General features: G+C 36.0%; 1 long non-coding RNA gene across 1 annotated transcript; it reads left to right on the top strand.

Moving 5' to 3' along the window:
* The first annotated feature begins 463 nt into the window (after positions 1-463).
* On the top strand, positions 464-4,344 carry LOC118761019. The gene is made up of 3 exons (XR_004997104.1): positions 464-496; positions 2,424-2,428; positions 4,226-4,344. It is a non-coding gene; the product is annotated as an uncharacterized LOC118761019 (long non-coding RNA).
* Positions 4,345-9,195: the final 4,851 nt, after the last annotated feature.

Here is a 9,195-nt window from a genome sequence, read left to right as displayed (position 1 = left end):
AGAGCAAAGGGAAGAAGAAAGGAAAAGAGCAAAGGGAAAGAAGAAAGGTAAATAAATAAACAAATAAATAAATACTAAGAGAAAGGAATAAAACTTAAATATATGGAAACGAAATGTAAAGGTGTGTGTATATATACATATAATATGTGTGTGTGTGTGTAAATGCATGTATGTATATCTATGTATGTATATATATGTGTATATATATTATATATATGTATATATAAAAATACATATATATACATACATACATATATATATGTGTGTATGTGTGTGTGTGTGTGTGTGTATGCACGCACACATATCCACACACAGGAAGAGGAAGAGGTTTGTTTCGTTGAAAATAAAATTTTATTATAAAAGATTCAGTGAATTTCTAAACAAAATACGCTAAAAGTGTTAAATGTTTTTGCCCATATTAGTACTTTTGTGGGTATGCATGCGTGTATGAATGTACGTATATATATATATATATATATGTGTGTGTGTGTGTGTGGTGTGTGTGTGTATAGGTATATATAGTGTTATATATATATATGGCTTGGTTTTTCCTTGGGACTCGCCGGTTCGGAGTAATATCGAGATTAAACAGCCGAAATTACTTAGATGATCCGGTTCCCGACTGAAGATTAGAGGCTTCGAGTAATCCGTCTGTTTTTTTGTGTCGTCTCTTTGTGTGTTTTTGCGTTCTTGTCCCACTTTGTAATTTATATTTTATATTTAATTTCTATACATATATATATATATATATATGTGTATGTATGTGTGTATATAGATAGACAGATAGATAGATAGATAGATAGATAGATAGATAGATAGATAGATAGATAGATAGATAGATAGATAGATAGATAGATAGATAGATAGATAGATAGATGTTTATAACCATCTGGACCAACCTCACCACCGCGGACTTCTTAGACGTCGGGCTCGACTTGGGACCCGGTACATACAGGCCCTACGGCAAGCCAAAGGAGAGGATAACGTACATCAACACAGCCTTCTGTCACCCGTCCATCGTGTTCAAAAGCCTGGTGAAGGGCGTTAGAAAGAGGATCGCTAACCTTTCTTCCAGCCAAGAGTTTTTTGATACAGCAGCCCCCTAATATAACGAGGCCCTAACTTCTAGCGGATTTAGGGACCGCATCTCCTACATGCCGGGCCCAAACATCTGGAGAAAGCAGCGTCACAAAAATATCATTTGGTTCCCGCCCCACATCACTCCATCTCCTCTCTTAACGTAAAAATGTCTGTAGGTAGGACATTCCGTAAGTTAATAGATAAATATTTCATTGTTCACATAGATACGGATGCATTTTCAACAGGCACAACCTTAGGGTTTCTTTTAGTTGTGCCCTTAATATTAAGAGCATTCTAGTTGGCACCACTAGACCACGAGCGGAGGCAGGATTGTCATCCAGGGACCGCAACAGATGCCCAGTGAGGAGCCATTGCGAAACCAAGAGGGTCGTCTATGAAGCCGAGTTACTGGCCGATCCTAACAACAGCAGCAACATCAGCAGCTTCCTTAAGGGCGACCACAGTAGCAGGGACGTCAGTACCAATAGTAGCCGCAGCAAAAACGGGAACAGAACCAGCAGCAGCAGCTTCCCTAAAGACTACGGCTACAGCAGCAGGCTCGACAATTCCAGTAGCAGCAACAGCAGCAGTACTATCGCCAGCGACAACAGCAACGGCAGTATCCCTAACGGAAATAACAGTAGAGACATCGCCAGTGACATCTACAGCTGTGATGACAGCGCCTCCATCGATGGCGACGGCAACACCAACAGACACACCAACACCCGACCACCAAGATACATCGGCTGTTCTAGAAACACAATCAAATAACGTCCCACCAACCACAGGTCCTCATTCAGGATACCGGAACGGAGATTTGTCACGTCACAAGCCAGCCATGTATGGCAGTTGATAGATGACGGGATTCCATACATAATATGATGGAGAATCTTAGAAAATTCAGGCCCCTACATTAACGGAACCAATCGCTGTAAATTATGTATAGCGTAACGAGCGAGGATTCTAAATGACTCCTTCGACTCAGGGAATATCCTGAACTCCAGAACGAAGGTCTTCGGACCGTGCTTACATTTCAGGAAATACCTACTAACCTATTGGAACACACTGGAAAACAGGGTCACCGGTGATCGATAGCCAAAAGGATACAATCTCCTTTGTTGACATCGGTGATCGATAGCCAAGGGAAGACAATCCCCTTCATTAACATTGGGTAACGGGATCCTTTCCTCCTCCATATTCTAGAGAGGCCTTTAGCCAACAGGTTTTACCTTATATAAGCTGAGTACGAATTAATAGGTGTACAAAGATTAGATTTATTTAAGTCTACTATAAAATAATAATAATAATAATAATAATAACAATAATAATAATAAAATGAGCAGTTAGGGTAGAGCATCATAGAAAAGGAATAAAAACAGCCTAATTACTAAAAACCATAAAAAATATCCATACCTTATTAACTTCAATGGCAAGTATTTATAGAAAAAATATAACAATTTAAGTATTATGAGCTAAAAATTGTTAATTAACTTATTTAGGTTATTATAATCAGGACTAAAACCCGGTAATTGATTTTAATCACCTTACTTTGAAATTGTATGGATAATACCGTACTAAATTCTAGTGCCTGAACTTAAGTACTATATTCATCTGAATCTAAATGTTTGCTATATATATATAATATATGCATATAATTAAGAGAAATAACCTCTATTAAACAATTCAATAGTAAAACACATTATCCATATTAAATAGAACAAATTTAAATTTACTATAATAAATATGGAAAAAAATTAATAAATTAAATTGACTACGCGCATTTCGATTTAAAATAAATTTGATTTAAAAACATAGCCATTCTTCAGGTTAACTGGCATTCTTCAATAAGTTAAGTTATTATTTTATTTTTTCATTAATATTGTTAAATTTTATTCGAATATTTATTGTTACAATACCGTTATTTGTTAGATACATACTTATATTATATTATTTTAGACCTGAAGAGTGGCTATATTTTTAAATCGAATTAATTTTAATAGTATTGTATTTATTATTATCGATTTAAAGATATAGTCACGAAATGCGCGTAGTTAATTTAATGTTTATTTAACGTATTGATTTTTTAAATAATATTATTATAGTATATTATTTTTCTATTTAATATGCATATTATTTATATCTATATATATATATATATATATATATATATATATATATATATATATAATATATATATATATATATATATATATATATATATAAGTATATATATATATATATATATATATGAAGAGAAAGAGAGACAGAAAGCTAGATCCCAGAATCCCCATAACACACGACACCGCAAAATATAGACCTGATAACACTGTCCAACTATGTCCTCATTCGTTAAAGCGACGAGAGAGACCTAAAAGGTCAATAAAGACTATATATGTATTCTGTCTTTTAACTTTTCCGTTTTCTGTAACTCAACGGGCATTCTATTGGAAACATACGCACTTTTCACGTGATCGTCCTTCTTTACAACGAATATTCCAGAAATACACGGAGGTATCAACAAGTTCCAGGACTAGTTATGTTTGATAATAAAATAACTTATTTACCTAAGTTTTAACGTCTTCTCTTTCGAAACTGTCACCTTCAGCAGTAATACACCGGTCCCAGCGTTCCTGCCACTCTTAGAATCCGGCCTGGGAGTTTTTATCCGTAAGCCAGTCGAGGCCTTTCTCCTGATCCTTATTTCTTGCTATACCTTAATTTCTTACTGTCATAAGTACCCCACACCACAAAAAGAAACAAACTATAGAAGGGATCAATTAGATAGCAGTAAATTCTCGTACGGTGGTAGGGTAGGGGTGACATTAACTCTTGTCATAATTTTCAGTTACAGGGACGTACACGATGAAACTTAGGGCGTTATACTGGGATCTCGGAAAACATTAAGTGCTCAGAGGGGAAAAAAATTGTAATCAAGGTATAGAAAATACCGTGTAATATTATGTTGTATAAAAATTAAAGTAAAACCTAAATTTTTTTCTAAATTAAAATTTTAATTTTAATTTTAATACATACATATATACATACATACATACATACATACATACACATACATACATACATACATACATACATACATACATACATACATACATACATACATACATACATACATACATAAATGAAGGATTTTCTCGTCGTGAACGACAAATAAGGGTTCAGTAAAATAAAGTGGTAATCATGTTCTATGGACATGAATGCGTCTCTTGTGGCCTGCTGGTGCCTTTCTAACCATTTGCCAAATGGAAAAAGCTGAAGACTTTTATTCCTTTATTCTTTTACTTCTTTCAGTCATTTGACTGCGGCCATGCTGGAGCACCGCCTTGGAGCGTTTTAGTCGAAGAAATGTACCCCAACAATTTTTTAAAAATTGTAGCACTTATTCTACCGGTCTCTTTTGCCGAAACGATAAGTTACGGAGATGCAAACACACGAACGCCGGTTGTCAAGCAGTGACGGGGCAACAAACACAGACACAAACACGCGCGCGCGTACATTTACGACGGGCGTCTTTCATTTTTGTCTACCGAATGCACTCACAAGGCCTTGTTTGGCCCGAGGCTTTAGCAGGTGACATTTTCCCAATATACTACGAAGGGGGACTGAATCCGGAACCATGTGGTAAGCTTCTTACCACACAGCCGCACCTGCGCTTAATATATATATATATATATATATATATATATATAATACATATACACACACAAACACACACACACACAGAGTCATAGTTAGATAGGCAGATAGATAGATATGTATGTACGTACGTGCAACGTATGTATGTATTGCGCAAATGTTTAAGTAGATCAATAAACAAATCAACCAATAATAAACATAATATATAAATAAACAATTTCAGAAGGTATTAAAGAGAAATAGTCATCAATTTTGGCCAGTGTTTGAGAAAATAAATATCAAGTGGTTTGTTTTTGCCTTCAAGGACGACATTAGGACTAGATGGACACCGAATAAAATGGCTTCCGTCACGTGTCAGTCGCTGAGTTAAGTGTCAATCTAACCCCCACACCATCACCAACACCCGTTTCTTCCTTTTCATCTTCCTTGCTTCTTTGCTTTTAGAATTCAACACCTTGCAGCAGACTCTCAGTGACCATGGTGTTGTTGTTGTTGTTGTAGTGGTGGCGGTGGCGGCGAAGGTAATGGTAGTGATGATAATGTCGGTGAAGATGGTGAAGAGGGTGGGTAGAGGTGGTAGTGATGTCGTTCTTGTTTGTGGCTGTGATGGTGGTGTTGGTAATGGTGGTGAAAATGTAAAAGAAAAATGGCGGTATGTGTGATTGACCGGAAGGCGGCAAGCAGTGGCGGCGGTTACGGTGACCATTGATAGCCGTAGTGATCATGGTGGTGAGTGGTAGTGATGATGTTGCTGAAGATGCTGATCGGTGTAACTGACCAGCGGTGGTGGTGGTAGTGGTGGTGGTGGTGTGGTGATGGTGGTGGTGGTGGTGGTGGTGGTAGCAGCGACCAAGATATTGGTCATAGGTGTGACTGACCAGCAGTGGCGGTGATGACGGCAACTCTCTTTATTGTTGTTGTTATTGCTGTTAATGTCGCCGCTGTTGCTGTTGTGGTAGTGGTGGTAGTGGTGGTAGTGGTAGTGGTATGGAATGGCAAAATGTTAGAGTTGTAGTGCGAAAAATAATACACTATGTTATTGATTTTACATAACGTCCCTACCGCGAACACAACCACCACCACCACCAACACCACCACCATCACCACCACCAACACCACCACCACCACCACCACCAACACCACCACCAACACCACCACCAACACCACCACCAACACCACCACTAACACCATCACCACCACCACCACTACCACCACTACCACCACAACCACCAACACCACCAACACCACCACTACCACCAACACCACCACCACCAACACCAACACCAACACCACCACCAACACCACCACCACCACCACCACTACCACCACAACTACCACCACCAATAACAACAACAACAGTAACAAGACTACCGCTACTGCAACCACTACTGTTAGTTCCACGCCACTATTGCCATCTTCATCTCTATAACAAGAAAAAAACAGCAGTCTTAATAACACGGGCACAGCTACCACCACCACCAGCAACAACAACTACTACTACTACTACTACTACTACTACTATACTACTACTACTACTACTACAGCAGTATCATCATCACCAACAACAACAATACCACTACTACCACCGCCACAACCCCCTCGACACTAAAACTCCTGCCACAACGATCTCCACACCACCACAGCAGCCACCAATATCACAAATACTACTCACACCATCTCCAACACCAACTGGTACCACCACTACCACCACCACCACCACCCATCACCACTTACCCGCTACCCACCCCACCCGCCTTTATTAACCCCTCCTACATAAGTTCAACTAACTGAAAAAAGATAACATTTTTCTCGGTAAATGTTAGACGTGTAAATCTAAAAATGATATTAATTCCCAACCACCTTATCGTGGATTAGCTGCATATCATTGTATGTGATACGATAGTGGGATATTGCCTGTCAAACAGCCAATAAGAAGCCGTAGAAAGCCTCAACTTCCTGTCACACACTCTATATTATCAACAGATATTTACATCAACTGAAATTCTTTATAACTCTAGTTTGCATAGAATTTTTCTAGTTTTCTATTTCGATTATGTATTACATAAATTGTAGAAGTTACGTAGCCTTGTGGTTAGAGTGTCGAATTCACAATCTTGCAATCGTGGTTTCGTTTCTTGAACTGGGCGATGCAGTGCATTGTGTGTGTGTTTATTAAACACTTACAAGAAGAGTGGTGACAGCAAATTTGAAGTTACGGCCTGCTGGCCATCATGGGACAGTCCGACGACAACTGGCGGGCCTCAACTTCGAAACCATTGTAACTACTCCTCTTGAGAAAGTTTTATATAAAATAGTAAGTAATTACACTCACACACACACACACACACACACACACACACACACACACACACACACACACACACACACACACACACACACAATGCACACAAACAATGAAAAAGATGGCTAAATGTAATACATGGAAACCAGTGAAAGAGGTATATACACATAATTTTGAAATTTGTGTTGCATTGTGTTGACAGCAATGGACATAAAATTTTCACGCTTTAAATAAAAAAATATTGTTTGTTACTATCGTGATAACACTATCTCTCTCTCTCTGTCTCTCTGTATATCTATATATATATGCATCGGTCGATCGATCGATCTATCAATCTATCTCTCACTATATTTCTTTCTCAATATTTCCTCTTCACCCCTCTAAATATTCGTTGTGATGTGTTATCTCTCTTGTGATTCCTCACCTTATCCCGATAGAATAAGTACTGGGCTTACAAAGAATAAGTCCCGGGGTCGATTTGCTCGACTAAAGGCGGTGCTCCAGCATGGCCGCAGTCAAATGCCTGAAACAAGTAAAAGAGTATAAGAGTAAAAGAGTAAAGAGTATACGAAAATAACAGTTTTTTAAATCAACGCACACATTCAAAACCACACACGTCTGAGTCTGTCGTAAGTCAACCAATACGTTGAAATGTATCTCCTATCAGGAAAATTTTCCCCTGATGGAATACCCACTTAACCAGTTCTCCATATGAAATTTTAAATTAATTAATTTAATTTAATTTAATTTCTGTAATTGGACTGTAGGACAGGAATTTCATTATATGGATTTTAATATCTTTGAATAAACCGATGGCGGCATGTCAATTTCTTCCTTTTCTTCCTTTTCTTATTAATAAATATATTAATAACCTATATATACCAATGCAAAACTAATATATTTAGTTTTCACTGAACACTGGTATAAACCGGAGAACTTGGATGCTGGTTTCCCTTTAAAGGATTATAGGTCTTTATCACAATTAAATTATAATATATGTTATATGTATAAATATATATATATATATTATATACAATATATATATATATACTATATACAAATTAGAGATAAAACCACTATTAGGCAAATCAAACAGTGAAAAACATAAACCAAACCAAAAAAATAAAATTAATTAATATGATATACAAAATATATAAATATAAAATTAAAAATTTAAATTATTAAATTAAAGTTAAAAGTTTCAAATTGTTAATTTATATTTATAAATTTATATATATATATATTTTTATTTTTACTTTTTATTTTTTTATTCATTATTTATTTATTTATTTATTAAATATATATAACTATGAATGAAAAGTATAAAAAGTCTAATATAGATAAAAGGATATTACATATATATACATACATACATACAACATGCATACATACATATATATATATATATATATATATATATAATATATATATATATATATATATATATATATATATGCTTGCATATCTACACATACACACACACATATACACAAATGTACAAACAACATACACATGCACACAAATATACACTCACATACTCACAAAGTGTAAATGAGTAAAGAAACTTTGTGGCTATGATTACCCCAAGGCTGAAAGTAAGAACGAAACCTTAACCAGCTTGAAACTGTGATAATGACAATCTCTTTTATCAGATTAATACATTAATGATAAAATAACGACCGTAAAACTGAAACTCACTTCAAGCAAAAGTACAAATAGATTCTCATTAAGGAATTCACTGGTATTCATTAGTAATTGTCATTAAATAATTCGAATAATTTATTTATTCCATGCTGAATTAAGTATTTTTCCCCGAGTCGAAGACTATTGACTATTTTTCTTGAAGAGTGATTATTTTCAGAGAATTCAAAGATAGATGATATCATGTGATTTCCTGCTGAATAGAACTAAGTTGGCTGCAATTCAAATTGGTCATTTAGTCCGCTGCTGCCAGGTCCCCAATCTCTTAAAATCAATACTAGCAAAAAGCGCTTAAGTGTAATTAAGATGTCTGATTGATCTGTGGAAATTTTGTAAGAATGTATATCAATAACTACGGGGCAGCACCAATATTTCTATGAAAAATTTCTTTGATTCTTTTGTTTCTTTTGTTTATGGTAGAGTAGGGTCTTAAAGCACTCGACGCTGGTTTAGTGTTA

Source organism: Octopus sinensis, unplaced genomic scaffold (assembly GCF_006345805.1).
Source record: "Octopus sinensis unplaced genomic scaffold, ASM634580v1 Contig04996, whole genome shotgun sequence".
Taxonomy (NCBI): Eukaryota; Metazoa; Mollusca; class Cephalopoda; order Octopoda; family Octopodidae; genus Octopus; species Octopus sinensis.
Note: the sequence above shows the minus strand (reverse complement) of the source record. Positions and strands in the feature narration are given on the sequence as shown.